The sequence below is a fragment of the Meleagris gallopavo genome, chromosome 6 (assembly GCF_905368555.1).
Source record: "Meleagris gallopavo chromosome 6, MGAL_WU_HG_1.1, whole genome shotgun sequence".
Taxonomy (NCBI): Eukaryota; Metazoa; Chordata; class Aves; order Galliformes; family Phasianidae; genus Meleagris; species Meleagris gallopavo.
In genome coordinates, this window is record NC_139409.1 from 12,497,426 (window position 1) to 12,516,527 (window position 19,102).

Consider the following 19,102-nt stretch of genomic DNA (forward strand, 5'->3'; position numbering starts at 1 on the left):
TTAAGATTAAGTGGCCTGAAACCACCATCTGTTAGTTCACATATATTATCCTGAAAACCTGTATGATCATGAGTATTACAAGTAAGGCTTAATGTTCGAATGCCCAACCTTGTAAACAAGCTTTGTTTACACAAGAAGACAATAGGACTCTTCTTTTGTTTCAGAGTTTACATGTTCAGAGGCTGAGATCACTATTTTTGAAATGTGATGATGGGAATAGACAGTAATTACCTTTGTGAAGGTTTTACAAAGAATCCTGTAAATAAAGTCCATGACAGAAATGTATAGTGTCTCCAAAGAAACAATTATGATGTATTGTGTTTGAATAATAACTCAGAATGTTTTATTATCATCTGTTTACATAATAAGTCATAATAACTTCAAAATATGGTGCTTGCATTTTTATTATTGTCTTAAGTGCACATAGGGGAATAACTACAGCCTAGAATCATAAACTTTGTAAAACTTTGTTGAAGACTGCATTTTTATCCCCATCCTTTTCTGCTCAAACAAAAATGTAAAGGAAACAGAACACACAAATAAAAGTACACTAAAATAATCCCATGTGTCTGGCTAAAACAAAAGACAGGAAATTCTAAAAAGTGTGGTTATAAACTGAAAAATGCATATAAACATGGCTTCCTACTGTCTCACATTTATGTATTCATAATTATTTCACTATCAATATTTTCCTTGCTTATATATATACAAAATACATTGTTCAACAAGTCAAGACCAATTCTCAGTCTGATATCTGGAATAAAAGCCCTGTTGTCACTGGCTTCTACCGCAGTGTTAAGGATGGAACTGAGAGAAATTCCTAGATTTGCTCTCCTGGAAACCTTATGATTTAAACCTATTTCTGATCTTTAGCAATATTTTCTTCAGGAGACTGAGGTACAAGTTAAACTTTCAAGAATTACAAGGGAAATATCCATGAACTCTATAGAGATGCCAGAAAGACAAATGACAAAAGCAGTTAAAGCAAAAGTGCTGAGCACGTCTTAAGTTCTCCACTTAAAACTCTTGTTGCCCACAAGATGCTCCAGAAAGGTGCAGAGGTGCTCACAGACACTCACAATGGTTTCAGACCACAAAATAGAATCCAAAGCCAAGATTAGAGACCTGTTATCTACAGAGAACAGATGATGATATGTGAGAGGGCTAACAAAATACAAACACTGTGGAGTTATCTAGAGCCTAACTCATAATTTTGAAAGTCAGATAATGCCAACCTACATAGTTTAGGCACTCTGTCACAGTGGAAGACTGTGGTTATTTCCATCCACTCAGTGTGCACCATCAGAGTAATTCAACTTTTATTTCAAAGGCTCCGTTGTTTGTTTTTTTTAAAACATAGCCACTGATGAAGATGAGATGTTAATGATGCAACATTAGATTATTCTTAGTTCTACTATTTAATGTATGGGGCAAAGACAAAGGTCAGAATCCTTCTTGCTCCATAAAAATTGTTTCTTTCCTTATCTATCTCCTTGAATCTTAACTAGTTTTGCAGTTGTAGTGCACATCTGTACAGCTATGTAGACTAGCCTGGAACCCAGTGGGTTCCAGGGAACCAGAGGAGGTGTGCCTCCTCCAAAATAAGAGTTTAAATGCCTGAGGTCAAAGCAGATGTAAAAAGTCGTCTCCTTCTGAAAGGCTCCCAGTTTTATTGGCATATACTACATGTGTCTGATGCACTTTCCAAGTCTCAGCTACAAGCTAATGCTACCATTTATCTTCTGGATTCCCAGACTGCTTAATTCAGATCGAGGTACATGCCTTCACCCTGAGCCCTTCTGAGAATGGTCAGAAACAGAATATCATGTGCTCTCAAAAACATTTAGAGCTAACATGGAAGATGGTTATATTTAAATGACTCTCTAGTCAGGCAGACGCTGAATGCAAGGTTTTCAAGTCACAGTTTCAACACAGACACTTAAACCTTCCAGTATTCTATTTTAGGTAAGTAGTTTTATTGACTCTAAACCGCTGATTATTTGTGAGATGTAAAAATCTACAGATACATCTCCCACATCTGATGTCGCTTCTTTGCTGCTAAGGAAGAGGTAAAATATTACACTTAAATTCTGCAATGAATGAGCACAAGAGCTCAAATTCTCTCTCAGTTCTAAAAAGGTACTTTTTTTTTTTTTTTAACACGGAATGTTTCTGAATTCTTATTTATTTTTTGTGACAGTCCTTCAGATGTGTATCATTCACTTTAAAGTTATTTCCCACGTTGCATTCTTAAGGTAAAAAGATCAAAAGAGTGGATGGGTTCAGAGCACAAGCTGTAAACTAGTTATAATTCAAGATGACTGACAATATTTGAATCCTGTTCTGACAAACTATATAAATAACTAAAGAATATGGATTCTTCATTTGACTCTTTCAAACAAATTTCTGCCTACATATAGGTAGAACCAAGCTAATCCTATGGCAAGATAGAGAATCTGGGCTCAGCAAGCAGTACAGCCACATTGTTTCTCACAAGCAGAAATCTTTTTTTCTTTTTTCTTTTTTCTTTTTTCTGGTAAATCCATACTTGTGCCTACAACTTGTCTTTTTTTCCAGTTCAGTTGCTATTCAATTGGCCTCTGTGTGGATCCTTTTCTTCAGACTTATAATTACCTGATAGTTTACCAGCAGTGTTATTGGTCAGCAAAGATACCACTCATAGCCACACCAGTGGACTCTACATACAGAGTTAGAACATATATATTTCCTATATGATGGCAGATTTTTTTATACAAAACTTCCTTTTGCTTAATTATTAACTGCTATATAATCTGTCAAGGTGTGAAAAAGACTGAGTGAACTTTTTTCTGGGGCCAGCATTTACTAGGATATTTGCTGAGCATCCAATTTATACATGGAAAGGATCTAGTTTGTCATCTTAGGTCAACCAGCTGATCACTCCATCTGCAAGGATCTTTCAAAATGATGCATTTTATTTTTTTGCGGGAAAAGAAAACTTCAACAAAATTTGAATCCGTTAACCAATTTAGTGCTGTCATACTGTTCTATTGAGTTTTATAGGCTGGTTCAAAAGTTTACAAGACTCTTATTTGGTATTAAAATGTATAGTGTTTTTTAATAATTTCTGAAGTCCTTTTGGCTTCATGCTTCTTCTAATGTATAATTTTTTCCCTTTTGGGTGTAGTCCTCTTTCAGCATATAGATCTTTCCTGGCAACATTGAAGCAAAACAGTATCAGACTTTAATGTCAGAATCTTTCCCCATTTAAATGTATCCAAATAATCATTTCCTCTCCATCCTTGGTGTTTGCATGCATCAAATACTTGAAAATAGTTATGCTTCCTATGAGCCACTTAGTTAATCTCCAATGTACATGCACATATTTTACTTCTTTAATCTTTCTTCATAAATCAGCTTCTCTGTCCCCCTTAATCATATGTATTAGTTTTCTCTATACTCTCTCCAAAACCTTTTATATCTTCTTTCATTTTGGCTGTCAGATCCATTGCTTTAAAAAGCTCTTCGTTTTAAATTTAGTTAAGTGCCAAAGCCAAAGCCAAAGCCAAAGCCAAAGCCAAAAACAAAAAACAAAAAACAAAAAACAAACAAAAAAAACCTTGATAGAAAAAAAAAATAGTAATAATATTTCCTAGTTTTCCATAAATTTCAGCATAAAGTAAACATATTCCAATTAAGGTAATGTATATTACCAGTACTCCTCCTTTACTTTTGCAATTAATATTGGATTTTCATAGTGTAACAAAGCATCTTTACTGCACTAGAATACAGGATGGGATATACTTTATCTGTCTTTCAGATTCTACTGTCCTTTCAACACATTTCTCACTGCCTAAAGCCTAATTGATCTGTTTTAGGTTACTAAATCAGGGTGGAATGATGAATCACAGCACTGACTTTGCCAGATATAAAGAGAGCTTAAGACATTCAGAACCTGAGCTTATGTGAACCTACATTATCAGAGGTTTTTAAATACAGACTTTTGCATCTAGGCAGATGATTTGTGATCTCTTCCATACTACATGAAAACATGGGAGAACCAAAGCAGGCCCACTATTCTATAGTATACAATAGTTCTCCAAAACCAGGTTTTTTAAGGTGTTGTATTTATCTGGAGACCTCCGGGATTTTCAGCCAAGATGCAGCTTTGCATCTAACTGCAGCCTAGACAGTGCATAGATGGGAAAGTTCTCAGTAATTAAATATCAAGACCCCCAAGGCATTACATCATTCTCTCTGAGTATTCAAGAAGTTAGAGTCAACATTTACACAGAGACACATGCATATTATGTAATTAGAAGATTAAGGTAAAATTAAGACACTGCCTTTGGGAAAGTCTGTCTCTTAACTGGCAGAAAGATGATTAAACTTGCCACATCAGATACTTTTGTTAAATTGAAGATCTTAAGAAAACAAACTCTTATTTATAATTCTCATCCCCTTAACTCCTGAAGAAGAGCTGGAAAACCGCTGAATTTCTTGTCAAAAGCATCATGATAAAAAAGAAATCTGCTATTTAATCAGTCCCTCCAATAATCTTAAGGTAGGTTTTCCTTAAGGTAACATATTGTTCCTCAGGGAAACATATATTTCCTAGGAGCTTCTGTCAAACATATTTTTTCCTAAGCAACAAGCATAAGAATTATAATTGGTATTGATCTACAAAACACTTACAGATGTGTTGCAATGAGTGAATCTCCTTTACCCAGTTAATAGAGCTTCTTCATTCCAGCTTTAGTGGTTCAGAAGATCTGCTTCTCCACAAATCTGTGCTCTTAGAAACACGTAGAGAATGGAGAAGTTGCTGAATGACCACAAGACTTGCTGTAGAATCACCTCTGTTGAGCTGGGAATCAACACAATGCTTTCTCAGACTGGCTTTTGAAACACCACTGTAAGCTACTGAAAGATGAGTGAATGATTCCTGTGAACAGCAGGGAGTATGCCCACAAAGGGTGGTGGGAGTTGCTTTGCTGGTAAAATATTTTCATACATGAAAAACAAAGTTTTTCTTTCTCAGCCATGTAAAACTACGACTTCCAGAAGTGATAAAATGATTGGTAGTGCAACATAGCTCACTGTGCACCTGGCATTTGGTTATCTGTATTGTGTTTTCTATATTATTTCAGTGAACTGAAAATTAGTTCATTATTCTAATAGCAGAGACAAGCAGCTTGATAAGATGTTGCCTGTTTTTCTTTCTTTTCTTTTTTAACCTGTTGAGCTGTTTATGTAATAAGTGATAGCAAGTCAGAAAGTTCAACTAAAGTAAAATACCATTAATGGAATATAATGTTTTCATTGTTTTAAAAAGTCTTTCATAGACAATAAGCGTTTGTAAAAAAGAACGTTTTGAGATATTAGTTTATGCTTGCTTTCCATTTCTATTTTAAAACTATATAGAATAAAACAATATGAAGAGACAAGAAAGTAAAAGTGATAGCACTCAAATAGTCACAACACACTGAAAGATTTTGTTTGACAAAAACATTGCAGTTCTTATAAAAACAAAGCTTAGCAGATTAAATAATAATAATAATAATAATTAACCTGCTAAATAAATTCCTCTTTTATCATTTTCCATCAGAAAATAAAAAATAACTACAACTGTTTTATTTGATTTGTTCTTGTAAATTAGATTTGCAGTATTTTTTCTCTCATATTTTCAGAACTGAACAATTTTTTACTATATGTACTGTTTTAGTGCAAGTCTTCACTTTCAAATATTTTAATTTTATGATATCCCTTCTGCTTTATTTCATTTGCAGTTTTGTTCTTCATTTTTGCATCACAGCAAGAGTTGTATCCTTTATCAGCGTTGATATATTCTTAAAGGAGGGTCTGTGACCAAATTTGATGTATCTCTGCTACCAGTTGTGGTGATTTCACCCTGACAGGCAGCTAAACTTCTACATCACTCTCCCATTACTCCTCATTAAAGGAAGAGGGGGAGAAAATGAAATGAAAAGGGATTCAGGGTTTGAGATTACTGTCACTGGACAGTGATTATTAGAATAAATAAACAGTGTGGAAAAATCTTTGTATATTCATTAAAATACCGAAGTGTGGCATTCTACTAGAGATTTAATAAGAAACTGACCCTCAGACTTAGGAATTCGATTTGTTTACTTTTCTACAAGGATAGACATACATACATAGAAAAAGAAAAGTAGACTGATTCTCATCTTGATACATCTAAGTGTTTACAATGAAGCTAAGTTATAGCATAGCAATGTAGTAAAAATAGAAACTAAAGTGACATAAAAAGTGCACTGAGGGCTACCTTACGCCTAATTCCAAATGTTCAAGAATAGTAAATGGTTAACAGTGATGCAAAAGGAAATTATATATATAAAAAAAAAAAAAACAATCAAAAAGGACTCCTAAATGATTAAAGGAACCGAAAAATTGATGAAGTGGAAGACTGAAAAACAGATAAGGAGACCAAAATAGAGAAAGATTTTACAAATTAAAAATTAAATTTTTTATTTTATAAATTGCTAAATTTTAGCAAAATTTATTTTTTTATTTTATTTATTTTTTATTAAATTTAAATTAAAGAAAAAAAAAATTAAACAGGCCTAAGAATAAACTGTCATTGAAGAACTGAATAGGGATCATGGAGAATCATTCTTTAAGGGATAAGGTAAAAAAAGCTGGAAAATTTAAACAAATTCTTCACATAGCTGTTCAGAAAGAAATGTCAGCTTGCAGAGCTGTTCAGATATAGGTACATATTTTCTGAAGAAAAATGAAGGAAAAAACACTTACGTAAACACACATTGTATGTGATGAAGTACAGATGACAATCTTAGCATGCATCAGATAAAATAATTCCTCAGTGCTAAAGTGTATGCACTTCAGAATTAACAGAAAGGAACAAAAAACAACACCACTCTTCACAAGACTAATTTACATCACTTCACCATTCAAATAACTTTTTCCTTTTCAAAATGTTGCTTTGAAGTCAGATGGGCTGCTCACGTGACTGACAACTCTAGGACAGTGAAAAAGATGTTTTAGTGGAATTAAAGAAAAAGTAATAGAAAGAGCGCAGGAAGTATCTGTGCAAAGAAGGGCCCCATGCAACTCCTCTCACAGCTTGTCTCTAAAAACCTGGACTGGCTTTAAATGAGAGAAACACTTTGTCTTTCTGGCATGTTTTAGCAATACCTTCTATGCAGGAAAGCAATTTGCTTCAAGACCAAACAGAAATGCATGCTGGTAAGAGTGATGTATTACAAAAACAACAGAGCATAACTAAATTCAACAAATTATGAAGCAATGGCTATTTCAGTGAGAGTCAGAGATTCATCTAATGAGATCCAGGAGTTTCAGCTCTGAACAAAAAGTGATGAACTCTCATAACCTGGATTCAAGATTAAATTCCTATAAGTAACCCCTATTCTACATTAAAGGTAACTATCTATCACATTTTTAAGTACATCTACAAGGGAGTTCAGTAACTTCAGTCTAAAAAATTCAAAACACAGACATATTTTCAGCCAAAACAAAGCCAGAGCCAGAAGTAATTTTAATTCTTTTCACTAAGTATTGCTTTGGCCATGAGACTACGTGTAAAATGGATGTGGTTGAAGCCACAATGGACTGTAAGGTTTATAGGATGAACAAGTTGCTGAGGAAGAGCTTGCATGCCTAAAAACTTACATTATTCCAGCTGGAATGCATCCTGTAGCAACAGTACTTCTTTCTTCTTCCATATCTTCCCTAATAAGCTCGCTGCTCTGGCTGAAGACAGGCCAGGAGAGGCACGTGGACGTTTGTCTCTTTCACGTTGCCTGAAAACCTGGTCCTTTTCTCATCTGGGAACAGGACAGTCATGCTTAGTGGATGCATCTCTCTGCATCTGTGGAGAAACAGCAAATGTGCTGTCTGGAAAGCAGCTGCATTCTAGGAGATGAGAAACTGGCTTGGGCTGCTTCAATTCACTTCTACTCAGAGAAATGGGGCAATTAACTTTCTAATAAACAAGTTTGATTCACAGAGGGATGACTCCACCATCAATCATTCCACCAGAGGAACAACTCAAGATTCCAAACTTTTAACCAGATGATTTTTTCAAAAGAATATATATATATATATATATATATATATATAAAACCAAAAACAAGGATCAAGTAATAACTAAAAACAGTTACTAAGATATTACATGTACACCCATAGGGTCCACAGGCCTACGGGTTAGTTTTAATCTGCCACTGGTTAAATCCTGTGTATTGAACAAAATAACTTACCAACACAATACATGCAAAGTAAATACTCAAGCAACACTCTATGTCCCACATGCATTCAGATGCCAAAAGTGTGTATTTCCAGTCTGTGAAATACAATAAGTATAAACAATGTTTCTTCACAAGCAAACATACGTTACTCAGAAGAAGCACTTTTAAGGCAGTCAGCGTGATCTTTAAAATCCACTCCCAGTAAATAAATAAATAAATAAACACCTCTACCTGCACAGCTATCTGAAGACCAGTTAACAAATTGTTTTCCACTTGTTAGGAAATCAGTTGTTCTGTAAAGAATGTATGATCAAAACGTACAGCAGCAGCTTGTACATGTATAAACATGTGGAGCAAAAAAATTCAAGTGAAGCATTTCTGACTTAAAAATGTATGAAAAAAAAAACCCAAAATTGAAAACTGAAGCAGATGTCAGATGACCATGTTGGCATTTATAACATATTTTTCCAGGACATGAGGTGTTGCCATGTCTTTTCACTCAGTATATCCTCGGAGTCACATATTAAGCTGATCAAATCTGTGTATTGCAGTAAGCTGAAGCTTGAAGCTGCCTTCACTTTTTTTGTTTATAGTTTTGTTTGGAGGTTGTTTTCTTTTTCTTTTTCGCTTGCAGAAACCTGAGGGAAAAAAAGATTTTTGAGGTTACTATTGAAGTAGTTTATTCAGTAGTCAATGAACTGAGAAAAAACAGATAGTTATAAACTGACCTATTATACACCATGCCCCTTTTCACATCATAATTATTCTTTCCATTCTGTTGCTATATTTTAGTGAATAAACTATGAATATAAAATGAGAATATTGCACAAAGAGCAAGGTGAAGATTTGTCCTATTAGAAATCTGCTTTTTAACTTACATTTACTGAGGTTATCACATACCTCTTTATGAATTCTTCATCCCTTGCTGAAAGTTAAAGTTGAAATTGGGAGATAGATTGCATCAGCTACTGGGCATTCTGGGGTTCTCCATTATTTTAAAAACCTTCTAGCTGCCTAATTATAGGTAATAAATATCATTTAGAAACGTAGCAGAGAACTCATGATTTCCTTCTTCACCCAATGCCCAGAAAATGCACGTCTGAGAAAAAAATCTTGAAGGTATTTGTGATCATGACCCATTCTCATTATCTGTATCCATTCTAAGATTTTTATATTATGTGAATGAATATTTTAAAGTGAAATTATAGTATTCAATGGCAAATTACAACTACATGTGACCAAGAGAGGATTAAACCCATCATTTTGCTTAAGATCTCTGATGGCTGGAGTAATTGGATGATAGCTGTGGGGCATCTTTTTGGTCTGTAATTAGGTCATTTCTTTCTCATCCCTTCACTGTGTGTATAATTACGAATTAATTCGAAATCCCACTGTGAGTAAAGAAAATCAGTTTAATATAATGGAAGTGCACAAGCCACAAGATATTACTTTTTAAAAGATTTTTACTGCTCATTTCAAAATACTTAGTCTGGCCCAAAGTTATATCCCTATAGACTGTAAGGCTGATATCTGGTTTTTTTTTGCTAACTTTGTACAAGTGCTGCTCTGAAAGTAATGCCTCCTGTTTTATTATGTTGGTGTACAATGTCAGAGGTAGATTTTAGTGGTATGTCAGTAGAGACTGAATGTTCACACCAATCTTCCATTACATTTTGTTGCTGTGTGACAAATGGCAGCAGAGGGGCAGTCTGACAAAAAGGCATCTGACATGGAAGCATGTGAGAAGAAAAGATGTGGAACTGAATTCCTGTATGTGGTAAAAAAATTGCACCCATTGACTTTCACTGATGCTTGCTGAACATTTATGGAGACCAAATAGTGGATGCAAGCACAGTGAGGTCGTGGGTGATGTGTTTCAACAGCAGTGATGGTGGCAGTGGTTCACCTCCTTTGGTGCAAATTTTTACAAGAATGGCAAGCAGGTTCTTGTTCACGATTGGTAAAAAATGCACAGCTAATGACAATAATATGCTGCAAAATAAGCACTATTTGTTGTTGAGAATTTTCTCTATGAAATAGTGCTATTGTGCTCTTTGTTACAATTTCTATGGAAATAAATAGCAAGTATTACTTTTGAATCAATCTATGCTCTTGGACATATTTTCTCTATTAAAATAAATGAATTTTCAAAGCACCACACTTTGCTCCAGTATCTGTCAGTAGGTGTCAACAGCAAAAAAAAGTAGCGGAAAGAAATGAAAACCATGAGAGTTTTGACAGACAGTATTAGCATCAGAGAACTAAGAGGTAACTCTCAACACAGTCAACTATTTGATCCTTTATCCTGCCATTGAAAATGTATCTTTCTGCTTTTACCCTGAAAGTGTTAAACATTGCACAACCCTAGCTAGCATACCTGCTACTATATGCAGCAGAAGCTCACCGTTTCATCTCCTGGCTGAGATATGCTGCTGGCAAGTTCTGCTTCCCTTCCTTTATCACAACACTGTGGTCGGATGCATCAGACCTCCCGCCTGCCTTAGCGACAATACAGGTAAAAACATGCATTTCTGACAAATGGATAACCCCAAGCAGATCTGGAGAAACAATGTTTTGACTTGCTAAACTTCCTGTTTCATTCAAAGGACAAAGGTGTTTTCATCTGTCCCCAGAAATCTTGAAAGGGTTCAATGAGAGGGTCCCAGGTGTGATCTGAGCACCAGTGATGTCAGCAGAGAGCCAGGAGCTGAGCAGGGTGTGAAGTTGAGGGGAAGAGCAGAAGAAAAGATTGTTGGTACAGAGAACAAGGGTATTGAGATTTGACTGTTAAAAAAAAAAAAAACAAAAAACAAAAAAAAACCTGTAGAACATCCCATGCCGTTAGCATGATAAGATTAGATTTCTGCCAGGAAAAAAAAAAAAAAAAGAAGAAGAAGAAGAAGGAGAACAAAAAGAAAGGAACTGCTTAGATGTAAGTTCCAAAGTTCATTAAGAGGGTTCTTTTCTGCATAGCTCCAAAGCTAAGATGTGCTAAGGCATGTAGAAAAATAAGGAGGTGTTAAAAACCTACCCATCTTCTTAGCTTTGAAAAAAACAGTTCAAAGTTCTAGTCTTCGATTATTTACATGGTGACCTCCAGGCCTATTTGTGATGCCAAAAAAAATTGTACTCAGGAAGGAAGAGAATATAAAAAAAGGAAAGAAATTCTATTTAATAATGTCTTGATAAAAATAATCTTTTTCTTTTACATAAAATAAAAAAATAATTAGAAAATCTTAACATATATTTATTAAAAATAATAATTGGCAACATAGCTAGAAATAAGAAGCAGAGAAAGAAACTTGGATTCCTTTCTTGCTTGCAAGAGCTCTATGAGGAAATAAGGTAATTTAGTCTTCCCATTCTGAATAGAATAGACATGATAATAGAATATATAAATCAAGACATTTCTGGAGAAATAATTTTTGAAAGTAGAAATAATTTAAAATTCATGCATGAAACTGAGTAGGTAAAACATGTAATTTTGAAATAATATAACAACAAAAATAATTAATAAAACTTTTTTTTCTTTTTTTTCTTTTTCTTTTTTTTTTTTCCCCAACTGAGTCTCATTTTATACTTGGAAAATTTTCTTGAGAAAATTTTCAACTTCATCTATGTAGCTCCTGGGTAAATATGGAGGTTTTATGGAAACCAAATAAATGAACTAAATGAATACAAGGATTATTTGCTCTAAATATATTCTTTTTCTTCTGATGTTACTAGAACACTATATGAATTATAAAAAAATGTTTTGACAGATATAGAAATGATATACTTCCATGATAAATCTTTAACAGAAAAAATTTATTAGAGCCTTGTATATCTACTTTCAGATATTCAGTTATACTGCTATGGTTTTGAAAACTAAATTATTCTGATTAGCAGAGGCTGGAGGCTATCAGTGAGATCTCTTGTTGTTTTTTTTTTTTAAAAAAAAAAAAAAGCCTAAACAGAATAATTATTGGGGTGTTTAAATTCAATTTCTTAAGAATATTAATCTCTCTAAAACACAGTTTAATAAGGGGCAGTCTCCAATTAGCTCTAAATAATACAGTTTAAATTATGTAAGTACTGAATTAACTCATTTACCTCCAAGCTTTTACAAGCCTTTGTTTGCTATGTAAACAATTCATGACATTTTATTTATACCAGATCATGGGAAATAAAACCCATTACTATGATATTTTTTCTTCTTCTCTTATTACTCAGTATGCCTCAACAGTGTATGGAGCTGCTGAATCACGGCCTGAACCTCTGATTGATCACCTGAGACAAGCACTGAGTCAGCCACGGGAGCACAGGTGAAGGCAATTCTCCTGTGCTGCAGGAAGGGGTGGAGCCTGGCTGCACCTCTCCTAGACCCATTTAAAAGCTGACTGCCAGTGGGGAAGGTTCTCTCTGGAGATCTGCTCCATTGGTGTTCATCTCGCAAGCCTAGGACAGGGTGAGTGACTTTCTCTCATTACTCCAATATAAATTATGTTAACCAAGCTCCTGGAGGGAGGGAGGGAGGGAGAGGGAGGGAGGGAGGGAGAGAGGGAGGGAGGGAGAGAGGGAGGGAGGGAGAGAGGGAGGGAGGGAGAGAGAGAGGGAGGGAGGGAGAGAGAGAGGGAGGGAGAGAGAGAGGGAGGGAGAGAGAGAGGGAGGGAGGGAGAGAGAGAGGGAGGGAGGGAGAGAGAGAGGGAGGGAGGGAGAGAGAGAGAGAGGGAGGGAGAGAGAGAGAGAGGGAGGGAGGGAGAGAGAGACTCTCTCTGTATATCCATTGACTATATACCATTTGTATATCCATTGATTATACAAACAGCAACAAATATTCCATTGATATATGTATTTATAAGATAGCAAAGCATTTGTCCCTACTGTAAAGTTACCCTATAATCAATCCCCTGTTCAGGAACAGACTAATGTGCTTAGAGCAAATAAATCTCATTCAGTTTACCCACACTGCATCCCTCTGGATGCTACCAAAGCAGTGTAACATTCACCTGAAACCTCAAAACCACTTGAATAAAACCTTGGTTTGATGTCTTCCTGACCCTCAGGCCATGCTTACAACAATTTATGAATACAACTTGAGGTTTTGTATACATCTGGGAAATTTGTGGTCTCCAGACACTTAAAGTTTCCCAGGTGATATTCTTTCCACATGCTTCTACCTTTCTTGGTTCGGATGCCTGTGGAAAAACAACGATGATGGTAATTCAGAAGTATGCCTCCTAAAAAAAATTAAGGAGTGACATTAGAAAAAACATCTGAATGAAGGATGGCATTTCTGCTTGAAGCAAAGTTGAGATATTTCTGTGTCTCCCACATTGGAGTTTAAAAAAAAAACACAACACTTTATGAACACATTTTCTAAAACACAGAATTGTATTAGATAAGAATTTCCTTTTTAAGACCTGATGTCAGTGAAAGAAGGAGGTCTCTAAGTGTGGAAGGCCCAGCTACAAGTCTCTGAGACAAATAGCTTTCTTCAGTATACGTCCATTTGAATAAAAACTTCTTCCATTCATGGCACTACTCTAACCATTCCCTGTAATCTCTGGTCACTGGTCTTCTTTTCAATGTTTTGAGGGTGATCTCAATGCCTGTGTCATTGATTGGCTTTCTTAATCCTATCTCTACACACACAGACAACAGCCCTGTAGTTCTCCCAGGCTACACAACCCTGCTTCCACTTCCTGTATATTTTTCTCTTTTTTCCCAGTTTAAGCTGCAGGTCCTTGCTCAGCCACACTGGTCGCCTGCCTCCCCTGCTCGACTTCTTCTGCTGGGGGATGGAGAGCCTTTGCGCTCTAAGAAGGGCATCCTTAAAGAGCTGTCAGCTCTGTTCTGTACTCACGCCCTTAAGGACAGTTTCCCAGGGGATCCCAGTCAGCAGTTCCTCAAGCAGCCAGAATTTTGCTCTTTTGAAGCACAGGGTCTGAGCCCTGCTTTTAGCCAGGCCCACATTCTTCAAGATCACAAACTCCACCAAAGCATGGTCAATGCAGCCCAGGCTGCCTCCAATCTTAACCTCTCTAACGCTCACCTCTGCTCTGGTGAGCACCAAGTCCAGTAAGGCTTCACTTTGGGTAGGTCCATCTATTACCTGGACCAGGAAGTTGTCCTCGACAGACTCCAGGAATCTCCTGGATTGTCTGCCACCTGCCATGCCACTATCTCAGCAGATATCCAGATGTTTGAAATACCCCATCAGAACAAGAGTCCACAAGCATGACATCTCCTCCAGCTGAAGCAAGAAAACCTCTTCAACAGGCTCCCCCTGATCAGGTGGCCTGTAGCAGACCCCAACCACTAGTTGCCTTTACTGGACTCATCCTTGATTTTAAACCACAAGCTCTTGACCTGATTGAAGCTGCTCCTCAGACACAGCTCTTTGCAATCTATCCACTTCCTAACATAAAGGGTAACTCCCCCACCCATCCTACCCTGTCTATCCCTTCTGAAAAGCCTGTAGTTCTCAATCACGGTATTCCAATCATGGGATTCATCCCACCATGTTTCCATGGTAGCAATTAGGTCATTCTTTCCCAATTGTGCCACGGTTTCGAGCTCCTCCTGTTTATTTCCCATGCTGCACGCACTGGTGTATAGACATTTCAGCTTAGCTATTCGCCTCGTTGCCTTCTCAGAGGAGTCCTCCCTAATGCCTCCAGGATGTTGTACTAAGGGACATGGTTTAGTGGGGAAATCTTGATGGTAGGTGGAGAGTGTTAGACTGGATGATCTTGGAGGTCTTTTCATTCATGATTCTATGATTTGCTGCTCAGAGGACTGGAGAAACTCTCCTATGAAGAAAAGCTGAGGGATTTGGATTTGAAGAAGAGAAGGCTCTGGGGAGACCTGATTGCAGCCAACTAAAATAGGGGAGATTTATGTTAGATGCTAGGAGGAAATTCTTTGCTTAGAGAGTGGTGAGGTACTGACACAGGCTGCCTAGAGAAGCTGGGGATGCCCCATCCCTGGAGGTGTCCTGGCTGGATAGGTTCCTGGTCTGATCTAGTGGGTGATAGCCCTGCCCATGGCAGGGGGTTGGAACTAGATGAACTTTAAGGACCCTTCCAACCCAAGCCACTTAGTGATTCAATAAAGCTCACTGAATTCTCCATCCTAGCACTGACTGAACCCTGGATCACAAGAGCATTTCTTCCTCTCTTGGAATTCTGGCATTTGTTTTTCCTTCAAGTGCTTGAAAATAAATATTTCTCATTGAGCTATATAATCAGTTCCTGTTAGAATCTTTTATTTTCATTTTTGCTTCTAATTAAGGAAATATTATTCTTTTCCAGTTATGTGCCATTCAGCATTGGCCCTTTAACCTATTATTATAAACACAAAGCAGGAAATCTAATCTTCGTGTCATCTTTTTGTATGTGGGAATACTATAAAATGAAAGCAATATCTCAGATGGATCAGATGTATGCTTTCCTTATAAAAAGGTCTTTTCTTGTTTTGTACCTGATCAACTAATAAAGATACTGAAAGTTGGTAATCAAGCCTAACGAATGTGTATAGGTGCAGTGTACTCTCAGAAATAATACATGTTTGGTAGAACTAATGTCAAATAAAATAAATCCAATTTCCAGTAAAGATACTGTTCTTGACTGTGTTTCATAAGATTAAAGCCATATTTCCTTTGAGGTAAAATGATGGGTATATTTTGCCAAGACATAACAACCTATAATTGTTTTAAAATTATGATTCAAAATTGAGAACTTCTGCTGTTTCACCAGGCTTAGATCTATCAGGATAGATTTTCATAAGGACAGAAGATGTCATGCTGGTGTTTACTAATGGGAACAATTTCCTGTCTTCCATAATGGACATTATTTTATTACTAGGAAAGAGCTTGTATGTTCTTTCATTCATTGTGTAAAGTATTAATAGAGTATCTAAACATTCTTGCTTTTCAAAAGTAGTAATATGTTTCTGACTTCAAGCAGGAACAAGTTTAGTTTCCAGATTTTGTGGCTATGAATGAACACATACTAACAGTGATATTAGGATTAGGTAGGTACTGGGATGCAGCTAAAATCTAATTAAATGTGTGTGTTGTTAAGCATGAAAGTGAATAAATTAAAAAAAAAAAAAAAAAACGCTACTGGAAAAAAAAAACAAAATGGTTGGATTAACTTGCCCAATGTTGTTTAATGAAATCGCTTTCATAGATTTAAGCTCAAAAGTGTTCATTCCTTCTGACCACAAGTATAACATTATATTATACATATATATATATATATATATGTATATTATATTATGGCCCATAGAACTTCACTCAAGAATTTCAGCCTTTCCTCAGTAACTCAGAGTGGATTTGATCTTTTACAAAAACATAGAGTTTCTGTTGAAAGTGACGAGTTTATCCCTCTTTACTAAAAACCTTACAGGTAATATTGCATACAAGAGGTTGTCACTCTTCTAAGGTTACTTAGTCACTAACAGGAAAATCCATTTAAGAGACAAATTTATCCTGAACAAACAGACCTTTAATCTCTTGTATTATCTTCACTGAAGGTGATTTTATTCTGAGATCTGAGGAAAAAGACTTCTATAATTGCACCGTCAGCATATGGACGTCTGTTTAATGACTTTTTAACCCCTTAGCCAACCATGGGATAGCAATCTCAAGTAAATATATTTTCCAGAGGTAAGTAGCTAGATAGAGTCTGGTAGTGTCCTAGTGAACTTAAGTACAAATAGTATGAGAAATCATGCTATAAAGATGGACAGTATACAGAATAAAGAGAATCACAAGCAGGACAGTAAAAATATGAAAATAATTCTGAGTAAATAAAAATAAGAGAAAATACTCTTCCGCATTTATTCACTGCTAGTGAAAGACAAATGAACCTTCTGTGCATGAGTATGGCATCATGGGGCCTCCCCTTCCCACCCCAAGCCAAACCAAAACCCATAGATATAATGGAAATTGGAAAACAGCACTCTTTCTTCATGCGAGGTGAACCATTCTATAGGCTTATATCAAAGGTCTGAGATTTTAATGGGTAATCAGCCAGCTTGAGACATTCCCTCGAGGTACCTGCATATTTTGATTACAGAAGAACTCAACACTACAGCTCTGCTGCTAGGCTGAGCTTTCTGTATCTATACCTTATATTATTAGACACATATTTTGTATTAATTTATACCTTGGGGAATAACAGCACATTAGTTTGCAACTTGAAGAAATCACCTGTCTCTTTAAATTGACATCAGGTGAGGCTTCTACAGCAGCATTGTGAAAGCTTCCTCACATACACATACCATAAAAATAGGTCTCTCTCAGGGACTAAAAGGTGACAAAAATGGCCACTTAGAAGCCTTGCTCAGCTGCAATATTGCCTGCTCTTAGCATTCAGGTCTCATGAGTAAAACTTTAAAAAGATCACAAAAATAGGCTTCATTCTTATTTTCTTTTTATTATTGTTTATTTCCAATTTTTTATGTCACTGTGAGACTCAGTCTCATTGAATTCTTCAAAAGTGAACACAGTGACTTTCACCAAAACATGTTACTCCAGTGTCCTGGTTTCAGCTGAGACAATGCTAATAGCACATCGGTGTTTTGATTGTTGCTGAGTGATGGGACTCTCCCTAGGATTTTTGTACAGCCCAAACATGCTGGTATGAGCAGATATTCTCTTCATATTCTGTATAAAAGATGAAGCCAAAATGAATGTCTGCAACACATAATCTGTGGCTTGTCTTGGTTAAGCTCTGCTTGCTATCTGGATTTATCTACTGATAATCTTCTGCTCAGTCTTCTATCCATCTAGGCAGCGTACATACAAACTTTTGCAAACAGGTTTACAAATCTTCATAGCCAAATATCCAAACACCAACCAGATGCAAAACAAACAACTATCACAATATTCCATTCAGGATAGAGTCTGGCTGAGAAGAGCAAAAGAACCAAGGCTGAGTACCTTATTTATGTGTCTGCGTAGCTTTTACTCACTGAAAATACAGAAAAAGCATCACGTGTTCACCGGTGTACAACTATATGGCCATGTAGTTTCTCCAGCCACCTTCCCCTTTTCTATGACTAATTTGCTCACTTTTTTTTCTTCTTTCATCTTTCTTGTGTACTGCCTCCTGCTGACCATATACACTTGAGATTCTACGTATTCTATGGATGAGATCCAAACATGATATTAGAGCAGCACTTCCATGAAATCCAAGAAATTCCAACAGTGGAACTTAAACAACTGCTAGAGATTTGCTATACTTAAATCAGAAGACATGCAGCATTTCAGCTTAAAAATTTCCCAGATGCCTTGAGCTCTGAATCTCTATGTGCATACAACTACCTAAGCCCCCACAGCCAAAGAAGCCAATGTCAGAGTCCTGACACAGCTTTACGTCCACAAACTGAAAATTCTACTTATGGCTTGAAGACACTGTAGCACATTCTGAAAACAATGCTAGAGCAAACATCCTTCTCTTTATTAAAACATGACCACAGTAAGAGCATACACACACCTCCCCTGTTCACTGCTTTGAGGGTAAGAACAGTTGTCACCAAAAATCAGCTTCAGTTTACCTGAGGATACTCATTTCCACATATCCTCTTCATACCTATCCTTTCTTTAAGGTATACAACCAAAGAAGAGCATGCCCAAAGCCCTCCCACTGAAGATTTTCTGTTTTCCATAAAAGTCTTAAAGGACTCCTAGAGAAGGAGGGTAATTAAGAAACATAAGATGACCCTGAGCCTTTGGTTACAACACTCAGTTTGCAACAGGAAATCAAAACTCCTTTTCTGAAGGCTCTTTGTGTATGTGTCATGGGATAAAATACAGAAGCAGTCCCCAATGCAGGGACTGAACAGCACATTTCCCCGTCTGAAGATCA

At 36.4% G+C, this 19,102-nt stretch overlaps 1 long non-coding RNA gene across 5 annotated transcripts in view; it reads right to left on the reverse strand.

Moving 5' to 3' along the window:
- Positions 1 to 315: 315 nt before the first annotated feature.
- LOC104911380 (uncharacterized) overlaps positions 316 to 19,102 on the reverse strand; it is a 47,830-nt gene continuing 29,043 nt past the window's right edge. For 2 of the 5 annotated variants that reach the window (XR_014884171.1, XR_014884174.1), the window contains 2 exons: positions 7,669 to 8,881; positions 316 to 4,846 (listed from right to left, as the gene is read on the reverse strand). This is a non-coding gene — a long non-coding RNA (uncharacterized LOC104911380). The remainder of the gene's footprint in view (positions 4,847 to 7,668; positions 8,882 to 19,102) is intronic. The other 3 variants (XR_014884173.1, XR_014884172.1, XR_014884175.1) reach the window with 3 other exon arrangements.